The sequence below is a fragment of the Adelges cooleyi genome, unplaced genomic scaffold, assembly GCF_023614345.1.
Source record: "Adelges cooleyi isolate 19-005CV unplaced genomic scaffold, UGA_ACOO_1.1 ACOO_flye_CR_arks_rails_tigmint_CR_PRNA_247, whole genome shotgun sequence".
NCBI lineage: Eukaryota > Metazoa > Arthropoda > Insecta > Hemiptera > Adelgidae > Adelges > Adelges cooleyi.
In genome coordinates this window covers 12,164,587-12,189,070 of record NW_026095912.1, presented here as the reverse complement: position 1 = coordinate 12,189,070, position 24,484 = coordinate 12,164,587, and the positions used below count along the sequence as shown (strand labels likewise).

Genomic DNA, 24,484 nt, shown 5'->3' with positions numbered 1-24,484 from the left:
TATTCGTTTTGGACTTGACAATATGGCCAATTTCGCGATGACGACCAGTCTTAAGTTGTCAGATACACACAAAAAAAAAACTCCTACCACAAAATCATTTTTCGGTACACGTTTATTTGAAATATCCCAAGTCGGTCGGTGAAATGGTGTAAAAAATAAAATAAAGTAAATGTTCGTGTTCTCAACGTGGAATATTTATAGTCTAGGTGTAAACTAAGTATTCTAGTCTTAATAAAAGAAAAGTAAAGTACACGGCTGAGTAGTAACACGTTGTTTAGTTAAATTTTACTTAAAGTTCATCGAGTTCATTGTAATTGGCCAGTCCTATGTAGTTGGGAGTGTAAGGCGAAAATTAAGAAGAACATTTAAGTTAATTGTAATTTTTCAATTAAACTTAAAACTAAAATTTATCTTAAGTTATGATTCATTCAACAGAAACCGGTAATTGAATAAAAAATATTTTCAATTTCTTTTATTTGAACGACGCTCAATGAAATCTATTTGACTGAGAGGGTCTTGGTGAAATATATACCACATGTAAATGAACACATAATAAGAATATAGAAAAATATAATAATACTAATAATAATACAATATCAGCAATATTGCCAGTACAACAGCAAAAAAATACCTTCAAAGCTTTTCACAAACGCATCGAAGGTGATTCTGACAGGGTGTCGATTATTTTTTAACTTCAACTATTGTGTGTACAATAATACATTCATAAACACATTTGTGCTTAACATTAAACACTGTCGATACAAATAATACTGTAGTAGTAATTATTGTTAATTTGGAATGGAAGCATTTGGAACCCGCAATATTGTAGCGACAACCACTAAATATTATATCATGTATTTGATTTCCAGCAGGCCTGTTGATTTCCCTATGGACGGCTATAATATTATACACATAATGTAATAATTTTACAACTGTCGCGAGGCGGCTGTGTCTATACTGTGGTATATTACGTAGGATGATGATGATAACAATATTATTAGATTTAAGTAACGCTGCCAGCCCACAAAATTATTTACATTACCTCGCTCAATACTACGGATTGTTGCACTTAAGGTAAATACATAATATACACCTAAAGTTACAGATTTATCGACCACAACGAGAGAAACAGTTGTTGTTTAACACTACCTCTTCGACGGAACGGTTTTGTCTAAAATATTTAACCCTTAACTTTGCAAGGGCCATTTATACAATATCGGAAATAATTAAAATAATAGTACTCTTTAGATTAGCCATGAAAAGTTTAGTATCAAATATATATATATATATATTTAAAGATACAATGCCAAGTTCAACTACAATGACCTTTAAGCAATGTACCTACTCAAACAGTTATTCTCGAAAAACGATTAATGTAAAATTAATTTTAAATGACCATTAAAATGTTAAGATATCCAAATCGTAGTTAATCTTGTGGTACACATTTTTTCATTAACACTTATTTAAGCAAAGAAGGTAATTTTTTATTGATTTTTAAATATTCTTGATGGTATGTTCAATGTTCGTGTATTGTATATCCAACGTGACCCCTTTAAAAATAAATCAAATCGATTGTCACACGATTGGATGCCATTTCGAAAAATGAGTTTTCAGTTGGATAACTGATGGCCGTTGCAAATTTTTAAAACTTCTGCGAAGCACTACGCTTAAAAATGAAAAACGCCATTACAGCTTCGATTGTAATTGCTCTATACGGTGGCTGTAAATGTGAATTTGTGTGTGTGTGTGTGTAGTTTTTGGAAAATTACATTATACTCTGGTGTGCTATATATTATATTGGAAAACGCTGCTGCCGCCGTTGCAGATAATAATAAATTAATTGAGAACCGCCATGGGGAGAGGCAAGCTCGCTCTGCCAAGTCCGGGCCGTTGCGGTCAGAACAAATCGCCCATTAAACGCCTACAAATAAATAAAATCTAACGAAGAAACAAACGGAAAGAAAAACCCCCTCGGACCGTTCCGTGTGTTTCCGACGACTGATCGGTGTAGATGTGTAATAACAATGCTTAACAGTGCCTTAACCTCGGCGGTTCGATACTACAACGGTAAGAGATTAATTGGCCATGTCTGGGGGATTTTTATGAGAATAGATTGCACTGCCTCGAGTCGGTGGTCTGGCCATTGACGGTCGGTGTTAAAAATGAGGGGAGAGAGGTGAGCTCGAGGCGTTGAAACCCTTGAAAACTTGCCCCAGACTTCCACAAAGTTTGGGCAAAACGAAAACGGCCCGAAGGCTATCCGGCCGTTAGATTACCCGAAATTGAGATTATACGAAACTCGATGGAGAAATACAATTCCCTGGTAAGTCTCTGGCAATTCGTTTATCCGAAATCGTGCCATCTTCCAACGCTCAGTTTAGATAAAGATAATATGACGCCTAAATCGAGACTTTGCAAGTGACGATTGGCAACGGCAATTGATTAAAATTAAACGCGGGTACAATAGTGATGTTGTATCCGTTTTATTGTCAACATGGTGCCGGTTCATGTGCGTTTGAAAGAGATGTAGGTACCCACCCGCATAATATATCAACTACAAATACCCCTATATTGAATGCGCACATCAGCCGTTACTTCCTTTTGTAGTAGGTTTGCCAATCAGTACAATGTACATTATAAAATCAATTACCGTGCTCGAACAGCTCAACCCTGACGTGGAGATAGAACAGTGGTTTTCGACCTTTTCAACAACATGGCACACTTAATCTTCTACAAAATTCTTGTAGCACATCAAACCACAGATTTGATTATTTATTTCTAATACCATCTTGATTCTAGAATCTAGAATATTACACTTAAGAATTAATGATTGTAAAATAAATGAATGCAATGATGAATAGAGTTTTATACGGGGATCATGCACTATAGGTAATACCTTTAATGTAATAATATCAATTTTTATGGATTCGTTATGTCATATTTTATTTTCGGGTGTTTGCAGTTTGGTTTTCGCTTTCTTTCTTTTTTTTTTTGAAGACCGTTGAAAGCTTTTGGCCGAGACGGCGGTTGTCGCGCTGGAAACAATAAATAAATCAAACAAAAGACAGGACCGCGCAGACCACTGCGGTGCTATATAATATATAATACAACATTATATACCGTTTAAACCACTTAAAAACGCCAAGGAAACCCCAAAAGGAACAACCCAGGACAGTAAGCGCTATTGTGTGTATATATATACATATATGGATTTATATATTTTATGTAGGCATTAACAGAATATATACTATTATTATTATTATCATTATATATAGACCACAGGCGTTCACATGCACACAATGTTGTCGGAAACGAAACTCAATCGAGGCGGATGAGGGGAGGGGGGGGGTAGTGAATTATTGCGAACAAAACATTACTGTGTCGTTGGCCGGCACACGGAAGGGACGACTAGATAGGGGTGGGTGTGAGGGTTAAGACTAAATACCGCCATGATTTACTATAGAGTCTTAGGCGGTAGCTAGGAGAAATAATAAAACATGTCGGGGCACCGTGCTCTGCGGAGGGGGACAACAATCCTTTAATGCCTACTGTGAGTGCAAAAACGGCAAAAGAGGTTGATATATAAGACACGCCGAATCCAAAAAAAAAAAAAAAAAAACGCTGGAAAAATACAATAGTAATAATAATAACCCCCTAAAATATAAAGGCGGGTGGTACGTGTGCGGTTTAAACAATGGGCACTCTTAATGTGTGCGATCATAAATTTCGCTACCAAATATGGAAAAACCCAACGGTAAACTACAAACGGCGATATACCGAATACGTAAGCGGAAAACGAGACGTTTGAGAACGCTCCTTAGGGTTTTTAGAAAAAATATAATTTAACGCGCCCAGGTGCAGCAGTGTACATTTTTATTTTTTACACTATTATCTATATTATGTTTTATGTGCGACCAACGCGGAATATTTACAACGGTTGCGAATTTAGCCGGTGCAGTGCCTGTGATAGTAATAATAATAGTGTAATTAATTTTCTCACAAAATAGAACCTCTTATAAAGTGTACACAGTGTAATGTAGCCGTGTATTCGTGCTTGCTCGCTGCGAGTTGCAAATTACTAGGAAAAAACGCACTTAACTGTTAATATCTGTCTATTTTACTAAAGTAACAAACTAATAAAATGATTATAAGCACAACATTTTGCCCGCGTTGAAAATCTAAATGTATTTTTATTATGATTTTTCCAGGAAAAGCTAAGCAAAGGCTATAAAAGGGAACGATCGATTCGGAAAGTTTTTCTATTATATTACTAGTTACAAAGTAGTTTTGTTACAGAAGCATTTTAGACACCACTGGAGGAGATAAGAAAATATCAGTTAAGAGCTTGAATATATTTGTTTGAGCTTATACAATCTTGTACGGAGTTTAAGGAGAATAAAATAACTTTAACGGTTCAATTCGTTTTTTAATAGTATTTTTTTCTGAAAGTTTTTTTTTACAAGTCAGACAAAAACCAACGAAATGGAATAATCGCAATGAATATAGAGCTTAGTAAATAAAACAATTATATTCCAATCACTTTTATATACTTATACACATTTTTTTTTTCAAGTTCTCCCTCTAACTATTTTAATGGTTCCTTTTTTTTTTTATATTATCGTGGGTAATTATCTGTGCGTCAATTATTTAAATTAAAAGTAAAAACGTTCAAATAAATATAATTACCGATCGATTAAACAGGCTTTGAATAATTTTTTAAACAGGAATAATTGAAATGCACATAAAAAGAAAAATGATGATAATGTGCTTTATACTTCTTATCCAGCTTAAACTTTGATGAGCTTGAGGCAGTGTAATTGTTTAATTTAGTTCTTTTCGATATACAACAGTCAATATGTGGTTTTATGTATTATAAAGCATAATTTTTTTTTTAAATTTCAATGAAAGTGTATAAGTCCTGTCATGGTACTTGGTTATTGATGATTTTGGGGAAAAAGGTAAGGATTAGAACAGATTAGGGGGTTCACAGTAATTTTCTGTACCACCCGATCTACACTCTAAAGGTTTGTCAATCATTTATCCGAGATAAGAGTCTTGCTTCTGGTTTTAAATTAAGACTTTACGACTGACGTACCGGTGTACAACTTAATCGTCAGATCGCTGTTCGCTGTAAGACTAAAATATAGTTTACAACGAACAAGGATTTTCTCATTTTTATTTTTATTGCAATTTACTTAGTGCGTCCAAGCGTGTAATACGTTATTAAGAAAATAGCGAGAAGAAAATTGAGCTTTTTCGAATGCATTTACAAATGAAAATGTATTAATACAAGACATTTTTTATTTCAAATACTTGCTTCTCAATTTTTTACTGGCAAAACTGAACATTCAACGGCGTACACGATCAATCTTAATTCTTGAATATCATTCATCTTTTGACTGAGACAAAAAATCAAACAAGTTTAAAATACACCAGTCAAAAAATCAAGATTTTCAGCCACTATCATTCCAACCCTCACATTGTCAGTTTTTAATGTCAATCCATTAGACTGTCGTTCAACCTTTAGGTACTGTCCATCCTTAAAAGTTATAAATATTTATTTTCAAGAATAAGTGTTTCAAGCGCCAAATACAAGTACTGTTTACAGAAGTCCGGAGAACTTCACTAAGTAAGCAACAACAATGTCTTAGACAATTACTTTACAGGTGCTGCACCAGGTTGGTGATACGAGTCATAATACTTTTTCTTTTTAAACAACTGTTAAAAAAACATTATTTCAAATAGTACATGCTAAATGATTCAAACCGGCATAAAAATAGTTTTAAAAATGTAATGAAAAATAAATGTAGGCGAGACGGGAAGTACTTAAAAGTTGTGTACTAAATGGAATGGAACAAAATATGTTATTACAATTTTTATGATAGGTATAAATTTAAAAAAAATGTTTTTATTTTATTTTAATATGCAGTACATTATGATAATTAAAATCGTTCAACATAAAATATATAAAAATTGTCAATTACTTTAATAAAAAATTATAATTAAAAGCTTGGAATTTACAAATTTTATAAATCAAAAAATACTATAAAAATGTGTTACAATAAAATATGAACTTATCTAGATTAAGATTTCTCATTGAAGTAATAGTTTTTAGTTCACGTATGTCAATAAGAATAATAGATAATTAAAACATCTTATTGATTTTTCTATAAAAAAAAACATATTTCTTAATAATCACATAATTGAAAAAAAAAAATGTATGTATGTTACGTTAAATATATAGTTTCCTTTTACACATAACTTGAGTTTACTCATTAGGTGTCTAAGTTAATTTTGGAATTTAAATCGACTAAGTCAATTGAACGTTTAATTAAACTTAAGCTGGCAGTTCAATTAGTAATATTTCATTTAGCTTAATGAAGTTAATAAAAATCACTAACCGAGATGTAACCTCGTTAACCTTAATCTTATTACCGTCGACATCAAAGTGTGTGTGTGTGTGTTTTACGATTACATAACCTTATTTAGAAATCACATAATTACCGTGCAAGTTTATTTGCGACTTAACGAATCTAATTTTAATCCCTACTTTATCTTTACTCCCATGACCGAGTAAATTTAACATTTTAGCAATCTTTCTAACACCATTGTACGGTTATTGAAGAATTTTTAATTTTGCAATTTTCTATATCCTAAATAGATGTAACCAACCAGAGTTGGGCTTAATCGAATTTGATTTTTTTTTTTGTTTAAGTTTTATAGATTGTGTTTGCGGGAAAAACCGCACAGTGCTTTTATGCACACTTTAAAAAACCTTTTGGTGGAAAAATAAGTGTACTAAAAAAAAAAATATATCTATCAAGAATAGGAATGGGTTTTCAACTCTGTGTGTGTCAGTGCTGAGTTATTATGAAACGGTGGGCTGTGTTAGCTGCTTGGTTATTTGAATGTTTACAGGATGTGATCGGCCTCCATAAGCGTTAACCGTTGCTGACTTTTAAAGGCAGTCCGAGACCTTTTAGCGTGTTTGAGGGGTGAAAAAGGCGACTAATGACACGTCATAGAAACTTTAATAATAACGCGAGTGCACGACGAAAGGGCGTTGTAGTAGACGTCCAGGAAAACCCACGGGATATTGATTTTAGTGGTCGTAACGATCCCGAAGGATTCCATTGTCGGCGGCCGCTTTTGGACGGTTTAAATGTCTTGAGTAGGTGAAACAATGGAATTTTTGATCTTCCAGAAAAACAATTAAATAATAATATAGTAGTAATAAAACGCAAACAAATGAATTGGCTTTTAAATTAATATCACTATTATTTTTTATTCGAATACAATTTTAAGAAACAAAAAAAAAAAACTACTCTCTCAGCTTCAGCACTCGACAAACTACTTCACCGTTTGACGATTTGAAGGGCGAAATTTAAGAGTAAATTTATAACTTAACGGCTCAAATTGTAATTTTGAAATTCCACAAACGCACAGTCGTTAGCGAATGAGAATTATAAACTTAGCGTGCCAAACAGTTGAAATATTTAATGCGGAATGTCTGCCCGTCAGACGGATGTAATGATGTCGTGGAGAACTCACAAACGCACAATAAATAATAAATTTGTTCCAAGACGAACGTCTGGGATTGAAATTAATTTATTTCTCCTAGTCTATATTACAATACTGACGGCTGTACAATAAAGTTCCAGTTGCTCTGGTACACCCAAAATTATTACAAACCAATCTCACCGGCCAAAGACCTTTTTGTGGCACTTGTAGCTGAAATTTTGAAATGAAAATCCGTTTTTTTTATCTAAAATTAACCAAAATAGCTTTTACTTGTACTATTTAAATTAAAAACAATACCTCGAAGCTTATACAGATCAGCCACGGCATTAGTTGACACGGTCGAAACCTCTATTAAAACCACTCTTTTCTCAAATATAACTCCTTAAAAACAGACCTCGGCAAATCCCCTTATGGGTAACATTAGGAAAAACTTAACCAAAAACGGTACGACTTATTTTTTTTTTTTTTTTTGAAAATGAACTCTGGCCGCCGCGCCGGTTTTGACTGGAGATAACGACAGGTATATTTTTTTAATACAATTGTCTGGAGAAATAAGGCGTATATTATTATTATTACAAACAGTTTCTGTCCGGTAAAAGGAAATTACAATTGTGACAATATTATATATTGTGCGATGGGTAGCGAACAAAGACGTCGTGTGCGGGATAGGGGGGAGGGGGGTGAAGAGACAATAAAAATTCGCATTCATAATGCGAAACCGGCAAATGGGGTAAAACTTGGACGTGCCCGTTTATCATACAGTACGTACAAAATAAGTTGATCCCCCGACGGAGTTGGAAACACTATACGGACACCTCCCCGCCCGTCAAATTTCGGCCCCGAACGGCGCATAATAAAGTATTATAAACTCTCCCTAAAAAAAAAAAAACAGAAATAAATAAAACATGCACATATCATATACTGTATGCAAGTATTTGCTCGCATCGTAACGTCTTGCACACCAGCGTGATCCGGTGCTTCGAAAATGTGGCTTCTTCCGTTTCGGTTTGAATATACTAGACGCGTATAAGTTTTATGTAAAAATATTCTTCGTAGACTTTCTTCTTTTCTTCCATCTGCATTATTATTATTATTGTTGTTGTTGTTGTACCAAGCAAACGACCCCGGCGATAATGTGAAAACTTTGTTTTTTTTCAAAAAGAAGGAAGAGGCGTTTTTTTTTTTCTAGCAAAAAACCCAATGCTGTTATAAGCTGATAATCTCAAACGACAAACTCGTGTCGAGCACATTATCACGTCGTTACACGGACATCTTTTTTCCAGTTTAAGATCTTTTCCGGTTAGCGACGATACTCTTGTTATTATTATCAGATGACAGAATTAAAGGCTGCGCTCGAGATGGACAAAATAATATGTCTCGATACACAATCTGCTCGTTGAGTTATTTACCATGAACCGATTGTGTTCGACGAAAAGACAAATCGACATTTGGCGTTAAGTCGGTTTGATTATTGGGAAACCATTAATTGTATCCATTTGACCTTTTCACTTTTCCAAGGAAAGTTTTAACGCTTAAAACGTCCGTGTGCTTTTCGGTGGGTAGGAAACGACGGGCTAGTAAGTAAATAATTGAATCGTCCCAATTAAGCTGAAACCGAAACGCGCAACTTTTGCCTAAGGAAATGTACTTAGGAATAGCAAAAGTTTTGTTGGTGGAGTACTCTCGTATATTAAACACCAAAGAACTTTTTGAGAGAAATCGCCGTTTTATTTTTGCCACGGGAGACGCTCAGCAACTAATAATAAGATTGAAAACCCTGGAGGGTGTCATAATATTGTTACAACGTCAGGTACTCTGTCACCGAAATAATATTGTGAATTTATCCTTGTCCAGGGCTTATCCGAAGGAGATACGACGGATTTTCAAAAAACCTAATTACTTACAAAGTTGGCATACCTACTTGTTGCCAATCGGCCGTTGTAGGTGCAGACAACAATGGAACGTATCATTAAACTAATTGCACGCGTTAACGGTAGACGTTAAGTGTCTTACTAAAAAACAAAAAAAAACCAACCAAAATTCAATAAAGTCATTCGTATGTACACGGTTCGACCTAAGGCTACAGACTGTGCACTAGAAAATAAATACAAAGAGCTTTTACGCGGGTATTTCCGTTAAAACAGAAAGCAGTATAGGCAAAAGATTTTTTTTGTGATTGGACTTTATGCAAACAGTGTGATTGCATAAAAAGAAACGGCTATCGCAGCTTAATAAAGCAACCGTATTATAGTCGTTGCGTTAAAGATAAATCTCATCCGCGATCTGAGATAAACAGAATACACAACAAAGGTTTATTTGTTATCCACAAATAGTCATAGTGATTTTTTTCCACCACAGCACTAGGTGTACCTATTGGTTTAGAGATTATTCCAATTGAGCTATGCATGTTTGACACACGGTTCGTTATGTTATGTTCTGTTCATCTTAATTCCTAGACAATTGTTTGCTTGCAATTCTTTGTTGTTTGCACTATGACAGCCTTTATTCCTATTATTTATTTTTTTTTTTTTGAGAAAATAGCAGATTCGATGCCATCGACAGATCGCGTGAGAATTTCAATAATCAGTTTTCCTTTAAACCCTTAGCTATCACACATCTGCTTCAATCAACGCCACAGTGTTCGGCGGCGGTCGCTGTGATTTTCGGGTAAATATAATTTGTAACAAAATAAAAAAAAAAATAATAAAAAATAGCACACGAGTCCTTTGAACGGTAAGTTTTCATTGAAGAACAAATAACGCTAACGAGCCGACACGTCCGTATATATATATACTAGTATTGGACAACCAGTGTGTGTGTGTACTTAACCTAACCGGGTGTTGGTTAAACTTAAAAGCACCGGAAAAGATAGTGAAATAAAACGAGAGGAGGGGGGCAAGGGGCTGTAGGGTCTTAAAAATTTATGTTTTTTTTATTACTGCTGGAAAAGTTGACCAAGACGGCACAGATGGTGTTACGGCGAGTTTAACAAGTTTCCTCATCGTTTTCTCGACAAATGGGTTAAACTTTGACGTGGCCACATTTTTATTTTACTTTTTTTTTTGTTTATTCGCCCAGGGATTTGGCTTATACGAAATTATTGAGACCACAGTCCAGACGGTCTTTTCTCTTTACACGTTAGCCTCCAAAGTTAGAAAGCCACTAACAGCAACAAAAACATAATATATACCTACCTGCTAAAAAATACAAGCACGAAAACAACTTAGGTCACCACGTTCCGGGGTCAAAACCAGATAGTGCACTACAAAATATGATGATTTATGATGTTGATAAATGATGGTTAATGGTGATAACATTACAGATATTTGATAAAATCCTTTTAACCACACTGTATAACAGAAGGACCTTTTTTCTTATCATATTTTGGTCACACTGACTTGAGAATTTTAAAATTTGTTTACATTTTTCGATTTTTTTAGAGTGCTCTATCTGGTAAATGTATGTAATTATAACTGTTAGGTTGTATCATACAGTGGCCATTTAAATATCTCTCTCAATAATTGTATCAAATACCTCTAATATTACTAAATTTTTTACCGGTTACTAATTAACATTGATTGGGCTATAAGAATAGCAATTACTGCTGGCAGAAGACAGTTTTTGAGGTTTTAATAGGAAATACAATTTTTTGTAACAATCGACCGGAAACGGTAATGTTGGATTGTTGAAAAATGTATTAATTTGCTGACTTCTAACAATATGTATTATATTGAAACGTAGTGGTCGCTAAGGACCAAAAAAAAAATGTAAATGATTATTGGAAAAAAATAATGAATTTTCAAAATTGTGAAATTGAAATTGTTAATGGTGAATTTCTGTATTAATAAATCGTCGCCAAGAGACGACAGCCGGTGTTGTGACGGTGACGATGACATGAACTGCGACTGTGAATCCGAATACGACCGACGGGTGCCGACTTCTTCGACAAGTGGCTGTGCTTGTGGCGGAAGAAGACGGCAGCGGGGAAGTAAGAGACTTGAATGCGAACCACGGAGCAAGAGCAGCGGTGGCCGGAAACGTCTCCGCAGCCGGTCCAAGTGCAGCGGCAACCGATATAAAAAGGATGCGAAACGCTGCCGAAGATCCAGCACTTGTTCGATTCGGAATTCGGGCAAACAGAACATTTGCAAATGCAAGTGCAAAAGGGGCGCAACCGGTTCCAAGTGCACAGCCGTCAGGTCGAGGCGAACGACCACCCGGTCTAGCAATTGTAACTGCAAGAAACCCCGTCGGAAGACTTGCCGGCCTAAATGCAGGACAGATTGCCGTTGCTCTAAAAAGAGAAAAAAGCGCGGCGAAGACAATTTGGTGTCTAACGTTATAGGTACCGACGAATTACTCTCACCCCCCAGCAAGGTGGGCCCAAGCTATAGAAACCGTCGGTACCGGGGTCGACCGAGTAACGAAATCCGCCCCCGCCGTCGCATTCCAAGGTGCAGACGCTAATCGTACACCCTGTAAATTGTCCACGACGTTTTAATCATCGAGTGCTGTGGAAACACATTCGAAATCATTTGATAGAAAATCCAATATAGTCTTGTGCATGCAATCCTATTGTCTTGTGCGTCGTCGTCCACAACGGCTTAATCGAGCAAACACGAAGAGTAGAATTAGTATTGTTATTTTTTTTTCTTCTAAATAGCAATCGATTTTATCTCTTTTTTTAGATTAATGTTAGTAAATTATTAATGTTGAAATGAAAACAAGCGTTTCTCTACCATTCGATACTTATAACCCCGCCAACTGGTACATTGGAATTCATTTAATATGTGTAAAACTTTTCAGTCAAGAGCGACGATTGCTAATTTACCTAATAATAATGAAATAAGTAAAAATACCATATAGATTTTTTACTAATACATATAAGTAATTTGGTATTCCAGTTTAAGTAAAAAAATATGAACACATATCGATTTGGATATGAAAAACTGAAAAAAAAAATATACATATTAGATAATTGATAAAAGAATTATTAAAATCGCACAAAAACAAACAATTATGAAGGATAGAGTGAACAGAGAGAGAGAGATTATAAATGTGACATAACCAATTGTTTAGTCAAAGAAGTTAATAAACTATCAATATGTATTTATATGAATTGACTTGTATGCTTTTACAAAAGAAACACATTACAAAGGAATGAATAACTATGAGCATAAACGTAGATTTCTGGTAGTCAATTACATTTGCCTTATCACTGAAATTATAATATCTTTTTTACTACAACAAAGAAAATGACAATTACAATTCGCAGTTTTTTTTAACATTTTCTTATTTATACTTTGTCTATCTAACGAGGAAAATTCCTTTTTTTTTTTACTGATTAAATCTTATTAAAATCGTTTACAAAGCAATTTATTTTTCACATTTTTGCTTACAAACCCGAATACCCCACTTGCCAAAAAAAAAACTAAAAATCATTTTAAGATCTATAAACAGTAGATCGAAATCAATAAGCAAAGATTGTACATGAAACGTTCACTCATCCTTTTAATTAATTTGGCAGAGTTGAATATAAATATCAGGTCTGTTTAAAAGAGGTCTTGGAAAAAAAAGACCAACCCTAATTGAGTTATTCCTTTGTAAAATCAAAAGTACTCAACAAATGTTGAAATCTCTCCAGACATGAAAGAGTAACCTTTTCTTGAGCATGTTTTAAAAAAATAATTCCTTAAACTTAAAAACTTAATTCCTTATCGTACGTGTGAAAAGAAAAAAGGAAATTTATATAACAAGCATTTAACATAGAAGTACATTTTATTTCTACTGATGACAAGTATCAATGTAACTATAGTATCAAGTTTCAAGTTTGATCCAATTAAGGTCGACAGTCATCCTTATCCTATTTATTTTCTCTTTTCTGATCTTGCTATTTTTCATTCTACAGCCATTTCTTTTAACCATAAGATCTATCAACTTATTCTACGGTCTGCTCCACCTTCTAAAATTCTCTGCACTAATTACATTTACCTGTTACTTTTCAATTCACTTAATTTTTTGACATTCCGAAACCATTTCAAATCTCAACTATTTCTCAGGTTTCCTTTCTTTTAACGCGACTCCCAAACTACCCTTTTCACAGCCATCGCTATTTCAACCATGACAGCCAATCAGACAATGTCAACTGATAACGAAGGCACTCGTTAAGTTTCCTTGGCGATCCAAGACCATTTATATGACTCCTATGTCTGTGTAAGATGGCTCCAAAACATCTTGCAATGGGGTACTCTCAATTGGAGACACTCAGGAGAGGCTTTATGACTATTGCAGAAAATCAATTTGCATACACCCTGTGCAGTAGTTTCACCTTGTGTATAATAATCTATTTTCATTGTTAGGTGTGTATTAATGGGTTTTCCTGGCGCACGATCGTCAGTGTCGACAGTAATAACAGTGTTACCAACTTAATACATACCTATGCCTAATAAAATATGTATATTTATTTATTTATTTATACACAATTATAGTTTGCAACGGACAATCGTCGTGTTTAGGAAGTCAGTTAAAAGGGTTATAGTCAATATGGGCATAAGGGCATATGGGCATAAGCCGGTTATTATACTTAACCCGGTTGGATGATAATTGTTTTTATTGACTGATGTCTCAACCGATCGACCGATATCGCATTTATTATTTTAAACGTACGCTTTAATATTTTATTTAGCTACATTTAACACAGTCATTGGCCAGACCGTTATTTTTATATTCCCTATAGTTTTCCGTGCCATTAGACAAGACAATATTAATTTATGAAGTCTTACAGCATCTGCAAGCACTCTATTCTCATATTACTCGAAGGGTAACGGTTTTGAGTATAAGTTTTCTTTTGTCGCAAACGACACTTTTTTATCACGACGCTCATCGCATAAGCACAACTTTATGGAATAATTAAATCAGTTTTGATACTTTCCGTGGAGATTAACTGACCCCGGAAGGGCGCGTGTAATGTTCAGGACTTGATGTTCAGCTACTTCCTAGTTTGTTTTCCTGTTTGATCCATTTTGTCTAGACAACGTCTAATCGGCATTGTATTGCCGTTAAAGGTACACAGCAGCTTAGCGGTGAGACTTTGCACCTTATTAGACGTTCAATTATGTATGCATAACACGGTCGCTGGCAATCGATGGCGCTTTTGATGTTGTCGTGTGAGATGGGTATACGCTTGCCACATGTACATCAATTTAATAGTCTATACGATAATGTGAAGTCTGTGTCTGTGCTCGGCAAATTGGTCTTGTGTATTCCCTTTGTAATGCGAAATGTGATTGTAATTTCCATAATCCGGCGCGACACGCGATTACCATATTAACGGACGGAAAAACAAACACATTATTATTATTCCAATTTAATTAAGGACCATAAGTCTGTGTGGCAACTGTTTCCCCGTCCGGTCCGGTCTGCTGGCCGTGTAATTCGTTAACGTCGACCCGGCCAACTGACAGATACTAACAATATTATCATATCGCGTGACCCCTTCTTTTGCTCCGGACAAGTCCCATGTCGGTATTAAAATTTTCAAATTCGCTTTTTTTTGTACATTTACCGGGAGGATATTATAAAAAAAATCGTTTTTTTAAAAATATTTTTTCGAAAACATACCGCTATTGCAATATAATTTGATTTGTCCGTGGTACCACTAGGGCCACAAGAGGCCAAACAACAACAACAACCACTGTACAGTAGTCATGATACCGTATAATGGGAAATCTATACCTACCCACAGCCCACCACCGCCGAGCAAACACAAAGAGCTGTTAACGCGGTACACAATAATACACGACCGGTAAATAAAAAATATTGTTATTTTTTAAGCCTTCGCTGCGCTGTAAAAAATACCGCTATAGTCAAACTACATATTTATATGAACAAATCATCGAATTTTTTTAGTAAGTTTACCGTCCAAAATTTTCAAAATTCTCAGTTAAACATACGATGTGGCTTATATTATAGATTTACAAAATCTAAAATCCGTTAACAATATTCAGAATTTTAACTTTTTTTTTTTAATGTTTTCTTTTGAGACTTAAGTAGAAACGATTGAACAAATTTAGTATATTTTATTATTTCTTTACTCATTGGGCACTTGAGATGAAAATTCCATTAAATTCTAATCTATAGTCCGAAAATAGCAGAAAATGCATTAGATATATAATTCTGACAACATTAAATTTTGAACTCGAACCATATTTAACGAAAACTAGTTTTTTCCTATAGTTTTTTTTGGGGGAGGGGGGAGAAAAGTCAATAATAATAATAACCGTTTAATCTAACCTATTTTATATATGGTCTCTTTTAGTTGATATCTGAATTTACATATTTTGTTTGATGTTTAAACACTGAACCAATTTATAGTTTAAACTTTTTTTTAATACACAACAAGTTAATACCCTCATCAAATCATATATTTTTTACAAATATTCCAGCAGCTATAGTTAAGGCACAGTAAAAGAAGACTAGTATCTTAATGGTGCATTATTGTAGTTTGCTATTTTCAAAGTTTGTTTTTTCAGCGTTAACAGACTAAATTATTTTTTTCTACAGATAACTTCAGAGTGGTCATTCATGTTTGGATTTCAATTTTCAACTAGAAATAAATAATTTAAAAAATACAAATTATATATTGTGCCGAATCTTAAAAAAAAATAAAAGTATTAGGTGAGTTCAAACGTATAAATATTCATTATTTTTTTGTGATAATTAAACTTACAGACGACAATTATTAAAAAAAAATAGTACAATGACTGCGTGATCAATTTCACTTCTGTTCTGTTTTAAACAAATTAAACACTCATATTTTGTAAAAAAAATCCTTTATTGAGAAAGACATTAGACCTAAACATATTACATGTATAACATATAAAATATAATATATTGGATGTAATTTCAAAGAGATTTGAAAACGGCCGCAATGTATAAGCCTGTTTATCCTCGCGGACGGTAAAAAATAGCTTTATCGACGAAATAATATTATTTTATTATATTTTGTTTTATTTTACATTTTTTTAAACGTCAAAATCGTTATATTTATGGATCAAAAAACAAAAGAGTAATAACAAAATATTTCTTTTACAAACCCGATTTTCAGGGAGAATAATCTTTGGAAATCTCTCCCTCTCTCTCTCTCTCTCTCTTTATACAGATCAGAAAAAATACATCTTGGTGGATTTAAATTGTTTATCATCTGAGCTATGCATGATATACCACCACAGCTCAGCCGTATAAAATGTAATATACAAAGTGCAAACACGGTTTTTTTAATATCGTCGGAAGCTCGGCCGGATTTATTTTGAATTTTCGAGACGTTTGCTCGCCGCACACAGCTTGGACTTAATACAAGTCGCGGCTCAGTTGGTATTTTTAACCGCCGCAGACAAGCTCCGCCAAGGCCTCTGGGTATTATTACTATTATTTACACTTACATTTTGTTTTTTCACTTATCTATTGGCACTGCAAGCACTTCTCAAACAAATGGTTCAGGGCGAACCCAAGAAATTCAAGAGTTGAGCTGAGGACACACTAATATTGATATAAGGCCCAACTGACTCTCCAGAGTTCCTTTTAAGCAGATTCGAAATTTGTATATTTACATTAGGCAAACATCTTCTCTGTGGAGGCTTAAAAGCTGTCTATTGGACAGTTCAATTAACCAAATCATAGTTTTATTTTTTAGTTTAGTATTTAGACGGACGCTCTAATTATTTTTTCTATTAACAATAAACTTGGCGTCGTTAATACCTTATAGAGTAAACGGACTTCAAAAGGAATTATGATAGATTGAGTTTGCGATTGTTTGCAATTTGAAAGATAATATTTATTGTACACTACCCTTTAAGTTATCAGTTTGTCAATTTATTCAGATAAGCCTTTTGTTGGCTATACAAATAAATATAACAAAGATTACTCTCTGCAGAAAGTTTATAAACTTTTACATAATATAATATTTTGGACTTTCCGCTTTTCAATTATTATCCGACTCGATCTGTAATTAAAATGAAGTTTTCAACTCTAAATTAATTTTGTAAGGACAATAACTTTCTATTTGTAATCGTCTACATCGCTCGATTTTAAAATAATATTAAAATAACTTTAAGAAACATTATTACAATGACCGACTGAGTAAGCTTCTTATAAATAATATTATCAACACTCGGATCGACTCTTTTTCTGTATTTTTACTGCTACTATATCCCAGCACTACTACTTAACCAACCAACTAATGAAAATTCATTTTGAACCCAAGTAAAAGTGAAACAAAAGTTTTCACATTCCGAAGCAAAAATAAATTACAAATATTTCCCTTTACTTTTTTCCTCATTTATAATATTGTGAGTTACTTTTTCATCAAACCAATAAAGCTAATTGGTAATAAAATTGTTAGTTATAATTTTTTTTTTTGAGAATAAGTGTAGAATTTTTTAAAAAAATGCAAGGTGACAAAACTACAACATAAAGTAACTGATCTACGAAAATCAGTAAAGTTGTTATTTCACCTATTTAACCTTAACGGAAAACATTAATTAGACAGAGAGTTTAAGGTCAATTTATTTTGCTTATGTATTACGTTATGTTAGTTGAATTGTTATGGATTTTGAGTTTACGGCCATTGAATAACAAGCTATACTTAATATTTGTGCATGAATTCTTCAAATCCAAAAATGTACATTATTAAGTAAGTTTAAGATGCTAACAGCTCAAACAAACTAGTGAATTTCAATAATCAACAACAGAAACAATAGAAATTAATAAATTATCGTTGAAAATTTGTTGTTTCAACCGACACGATAAGGCACTTAAATCATATAAATAATATTATATTTTGATATTAGAAGTGATAGTAATCCTATCTGAGTAGCTGGCGTGTAGCTCTGCCGTTGAGCTGACAAGGTAAACAGAAGAATATTTTATACTATTATTATTATATATATATTTTTTATTTTTTTTATTTACCAAACCAAAATATTTATACATATATATATCGAACCGAAATATGATTTATTACCATTTCCCGTACTTAAAATCGGCGCGCTCGTGAAAAAAAAAATACCCGTCGACGGACGGGAAGCCGGTAGTTCTCTAAGGTTTCCGGTTTGAAGAAAAAAAATCCAATAAATAAATCCCAAACGAAAATAAACGGCGTTTTTTATGGTTTCGATATTATTATGGTTAGGAAAGACAAGATATAAAAACCAAAAAAAAAATCAAAAATAATTTCCCCCAAAAACGGTCTGAGAAGATTGCCCTCTTTTATCGGCTTGCGTAGATACCGTTTATTCGTATGTATACTTTTTATAAGATTTATTATTTTCAAAAAGGAAACGCATCATTAGATTTAGAAATATACATTCGAAATAAACAAACCGTGACATTTGTTTTGTACAACAACTATATTTTGGTCGAATAATTTATTTTCCTACTTTTTTTTAAAACAATTTTTGAATGCATTGACCACAAAAAAAAAAGGTCCTGACTGATCGTTTATAACGTTTAATGTTAAGCAATCTCTCTGGTTTTAAATCTGATGTTTTAAGTTGTTATTCGCTTTGTTTGTAAACATGTTTATTTTTTTTGGTTATAATATTAACTTGAAGCTATTGTTATTGAAAAAGTCGAATAAATATCGCCAATTGGCAACCTAACTAACCATAAATTAGAAAAAAATCAGAAATTAGCTGCTAGTTCTAACGCGATAATTATCCATGAAATATAACTACATAATATATTAATGGGAATATTAAAAAAAAAACACTAAGTAACGGCTCGTATTATATAATTAAATTATCAATATCATTTGTCATCATTTTTTTAATTACTGTAAAATCCACCGTTGGAAAAACCCAATATCTTGTTCAACGATAAAAGTAATATTGTCAACGGACAAGTGCATTGGTGCAGAAGTTGAATTTAGGTATATAACAAAAATTGCCTTTCTCTTTCATCTAACGTTTAAAATCGTTCTCCTGGAAAAATGCGATTCAGGGGTTTTTTTTTTACAAAACTCATTAACATGAGCACAAAAAAAAAGCAAAAGGGTTCTCTTCCGCATTGGCGAATATAATTTTGTTTCTGTAATTGCCGAAACGATTATTTTGTCTAAATCGCATTAGCCGTTTAATATAATTTAGTCGACTTAATGTTTGTGTATTATACATATTATGTATATTGTTGTGAAGCGGATATGACGGTCAGGTCGCCTAATGGGCGAATTACTGTAGTTCAGTTTACTGTATGAATATTAAATCCGACCGTGATTAAAACACTAAACACACCTTCAGTTGAACATAAGACATAATCGATTAATGGCATAATATGCAATTTGTTACATTGGCCGAAATTGCACAGTTTTCCACTACAGTAGTGTACTACAGTACCCATCACCTTGGCCAATGCAATTAAAGTTGAGATAGCGTTTGAAATTGGATAGAAAGTTTATAATCCGTTCAACCGGAGCGCCGCCGGTTCTGGCAATCGGTTATGACCGAACGCGAGCTAATCAAATAATAATACAAACAAACTATCTACTCCGATCTTCTATGAAGTTTAAGGCGAAGCAAATGTGGTAACCCGATCTTAAAGCACAGCTTGGATACTCCGGACAGGACTTACTTATAGAGAGTCTTGAAATCTTTAATTTTTAATAAATTTGGGGTTTTCAAAAAAAAAGTCATGAGGTTACGTTAGGTTAGCTGAAAAAGTAAAATACTGTGTAAAAGTATTTTATATATTTAACTCAAATCGTTTTTTTAAATAACAAAAAAAAATACATTACTCTTGTTCTGACATGTTATTTTTCATTAAAGTTTAAAACCTAAAAATCACTCATACAAGCTTTGAACAAACAAAGTATGTGTATATATGTATTCAATTTTTGTTTTTAATATATGTATTCAATAGGAAAAATAACAAATGGCTGTTTAATGAAAATAAAAACGAAGAATTCCAATACTTTTTAAGTTAAAACGTAAATTCCATTACAACGTTTTTTTTATTTTTATTTTTCCACCAACACTAATACGACTTATACAAACTTCAAACAAGTCCCACAAATAACTTGTTAAAAATGTTCTCGCTTGAGTACAAACTTTCTCCGGCTTGATAAATGTAATAATAAGTTATTTTATACTTTAAGCTGTTATTCTTCGAAAAAGTTAGCCGTTTTTATTTATGAAAACAAATTGTACTTAAGTTTTACTTTTTTTGAAGTATTTCTAATAAACATTTTTCTTTCCCTGTTTTTTTTTAATAATAATTTCTTTTAGCGGCCACCAAAAAGTGACGGGTCAAATCTTATTTTTATTAAAGTTTTAGAAAAGAATAGACCTTAAAGTTGATGCGTTAGATATTTTAGAACTTCCAGAGAAAATGTACGATTAAAATTACTGTGTTAACTCACAGAGTGAAAAATAATGTTTTGGACAATGACAATGGTGTGGATGTAGCTAACAAGAAATGTAGTAATTTTTGTTCTATTTTTATACATGAAATATTGATTTAAAATGCCAATCAAAATACAAAATTAAAATACAATCGTGTATACTTCAAGGGTATATTATGTTTTATGCAACTCCCCCCAAAACATATTAATGATTGTCCATTGAACACGGCAATATTGTCTAAATTGTGTATTGATCGGATGTCATATTATATTGATAACGCTTGTCGACGCTGACGGTAAAAAACAAGACACCTAAGTGATTATTTTATACAAGGTGAAAGGTTAGTTTACAGGGTGTGTCCGAATTGAATGTCTGCAATGGTGGTCAACAACCCTTAAAGTTCTGTGTAAAGTGCAACATTATGCGATGCTATGCGTTCAACAGTTCACACGTGGCATTCTCTCTTAATGCTATATACCCGGGAGCTCGGTGGATTACCTGCCTGAACTACTGCCTTCCGCTATATTGACTGCTAACGACTGTATAATATATTTTGTTTGCGAGCGACATACAAAAGGCAATGTTAAAAAAAATATATAAAAAAATGGAACATACCCTAACTGTACTGCGCATATGGAGAGTGTAACATCGTACAACATAGGTATTTTGTGGGCATGTGATATTATGTGAAACCACTTTCCTGGCCGGAATGGAGCGTTAATAATAGTGAAAGCACGGAAAAAGTACAGGGAAAAAAAAAACAATAGCACTCGAGGGGAGGGTAAGGGAGGGGGGGGCATTACCGTTGTCGGCGGCCGCTATTGTCCGACCCTTAAAAATCGATATAAATTCGGACAACCGTGGCTTCGGGGTACATAATATAATATATATATATATATATATATATATATGAAAAAAAAAGCCTGCTCTGTATTACGCATCGCGTGTAGTACATAATATTATATATATTTGATAAAATGACAAAGTACAGTAATAACGTTAAATCCGACTTCGTCGCGTCTGTTCCGGAGAGAGAGAGAGAGAGAGAAACATTACAGTAATAATACGCCTTTTTGACGGCACAACAACAGCAAAGCTAAAAGCGGCCGGTTTGTTTTTAAAAAAGGGTTGGTCTTCAAAAAAACAAAACCGAGACATATTTTTTTCAACGTTTAACGTCCGCGTTCAATTCACTGGTCATTATCATTAATATTGGTATTATTAGTCCGGGCGTGGAGTACTTACCAGAGATGTCGCTTTTCCGCACTGTCTTCCGGTCGGTTTGGTAGCGTTGCCGGCTCCTAGCAGTGGTCCGTAAATACTGAAAAAAAGAACACTATTAGAGGTACTCAAAGTGCATCTCGTGCCGGTGGTTTGACGGAGAGGTATCCCCGAGGTCAGCGTTTTATACTTTACAAACCCTGGCATTATTTTTCGGGGGAGGAGCAAGAGGGGGGTCAGCGTGATTTGTTACACGAGCTGCCAGAGTATATGGAATACACGGACATCATAATAAAAAACAGTCCGGCCGTGCGTTTTGGTCCTTCGGGCCGGACCGCGGATCTATTTCCATCTCGATTTAGGTCTGCGCGCACTATTCCCAACAGAGACGTCTTTATGTGTGTTATTATTTTCTTATTTAGCCACCGCTAAACCGTCCAGTGCATAAAACACACGAATGCCAAATGTACCAAAGCGGCTCGAAGAAACCACGACCGACTTACTTAACAAAACGCGTTTCAAATAGCCGTGCAATTAAGTGCGATTATCATTTGTAAAACCGAATTCAACCAATATAATATAGTATATTTAATGTAAAAACTAAAAGTAGCTCGTGTAATTAGGCTAATTACCTTTGCCGTTGAAGCCATGCCAAATAAATTTCAGAACAACAATATTTTTGTATACTAATTTTTTGGAACTTTCATCCGAAAATTGCGCTTTGATAACGAAAAACTTTCAACTTGCTTTGGCGTACACGCGGAAGGGCTTAATGAGTTATTACTCTGACCGTAAAAAATAACTTGACAATATTAATATTTACCTTAAAACTTACAGGAGGTCTAAGTTAAAACTAGAACAAATTAATCGTTTTTTCAGCTGGTCCACTATCAATGTTTGTTTGTAACTTCACCGTGACCGATTAACTCTTAAGTATTTTGTTTATGCCAACGTTGACAAAGTGGTGACATCAAATAATCGCCGAGGGGTTGTAAAATCTGTTGCCCTAGTGTACTTTAACGACAGATTCGGTCAATTTAATAGTTTACGGTGAAAGTTTATAGTCTACGATTAGCAAGCGAGGGGATGTGCCTATGGCTCAATCCATTTCTAACATAATCAAAGCGCCAGAATAACCAGAATAAGACACGAATAAATCTTATCGGCTTTCGCCAAGCAGCTAACGATATTTTGACGAACACACTAGCCTTGAGTAATCAGCTAACCTTTTCCTAGTGGCCCACACTATTAACTATAGGTTAGTGTTGAAATAAACGTGATTCATCGCACCTTTTGAGTTGCTATTTAGCTATTGACTTTTGCTTCTTTTTTTTTTTTGGCAGTCGGTGCCAAAGGTTTTTTTTTATGTCTTATTAAACACATTTTTCTTCGAAATTTGCCTTTGAGCGGCTTTCAAATGAAAATCCAATCGGAAGTGTTGAAAATTTAATTTCGCGGGTAAAAAAAACAAATTATGTTTAAACAAATATATACTTAGGTACGTCAAAAAGAGATTGCATCGGAACACGTTTTGCCGGTTAAAGCGAACTTACGCCATTATTAGTTTTCGTTTCTTTTGATCTTTTGTAGCTACCCAAAAAAAACCAAATTGTTTTCTACATAATATATTCAGTTTAAGCGCCCAATACAATTTTATTGAACTCGGGGATTCCTTCGAATTGAATATGACCGAGAGAGACAAACAAAGTAGGGAACATAATAATATAACATTACACGACCCAGAGGGATTCACTGTGAACAGTGTAGTTCTACCACCGTCGTCGTCGGTTGAAAAGCGCTGTGCCTAATGTTCGTAAGCCCTCTCCTAAGGTTACTGTAAGAATAGTAAAGCACAAACAAGCGCACCAATGGTGGAATCAATCGAGCAAAAATGTTTCTGCATTGCTGGGCTCGCAGCTTGTGTGTGTTCAACGGCAAACGGATAGAAAACGATAAACCGAAATTCGTTTATGCATTGTCCCGGAAAAAATCTGCCCGAACATTGTTTTATCCGTTTTCGATACAAATAAACATCAACGGTTGTCTACAAAATGTAATAAACCATATCACATACAGACAACGTATATATATATATATATATAATATCCCATTTGAACCGTTCGCAAAGTTATCTCTCTCTCTCTCTCTGTACATAATAGTTTCAACTCAACACGGCCGTTGGTATTTCCGCTTGAAGCACATCATCACATCGTCTCTACTATAACTACCCCTAAAACCAGCATGGTCTGTCATCACACTGATCAAATTCTCCTTGTCTCTACTAGCGCTACACCCGCCATTCATTGATCACCGCAGTTTCAAATTCTGGTCTCTAATTTCCCATGCCA

General features: G+C 34.0%; 1 protein-coding gene across 3 annotated transcripts in view; it reads right to left on the bottom strand.

The window, feature by feature from the left end:
• LOC126836647 (protein muscleblind) overlaps positions 1 to 24,484 on the bottom strand; it is a 151,909-nt gene that overhangs the window by 91,610 nt on the left and 35,815 nt on the right. For all 3 annotated transcript variants that reach the window (XM_050570232.1, XM_050570230.1, XM_050570231.1), the window contains exon 3: positions 22,161 to 22,236. The gene's annotated coding sequence lies outside the window, so the exon portion shown is untranslated. The remainder of the gene's footprint in view (positions 1 to 22,160; positions 22,237 to 24,484) is intronic.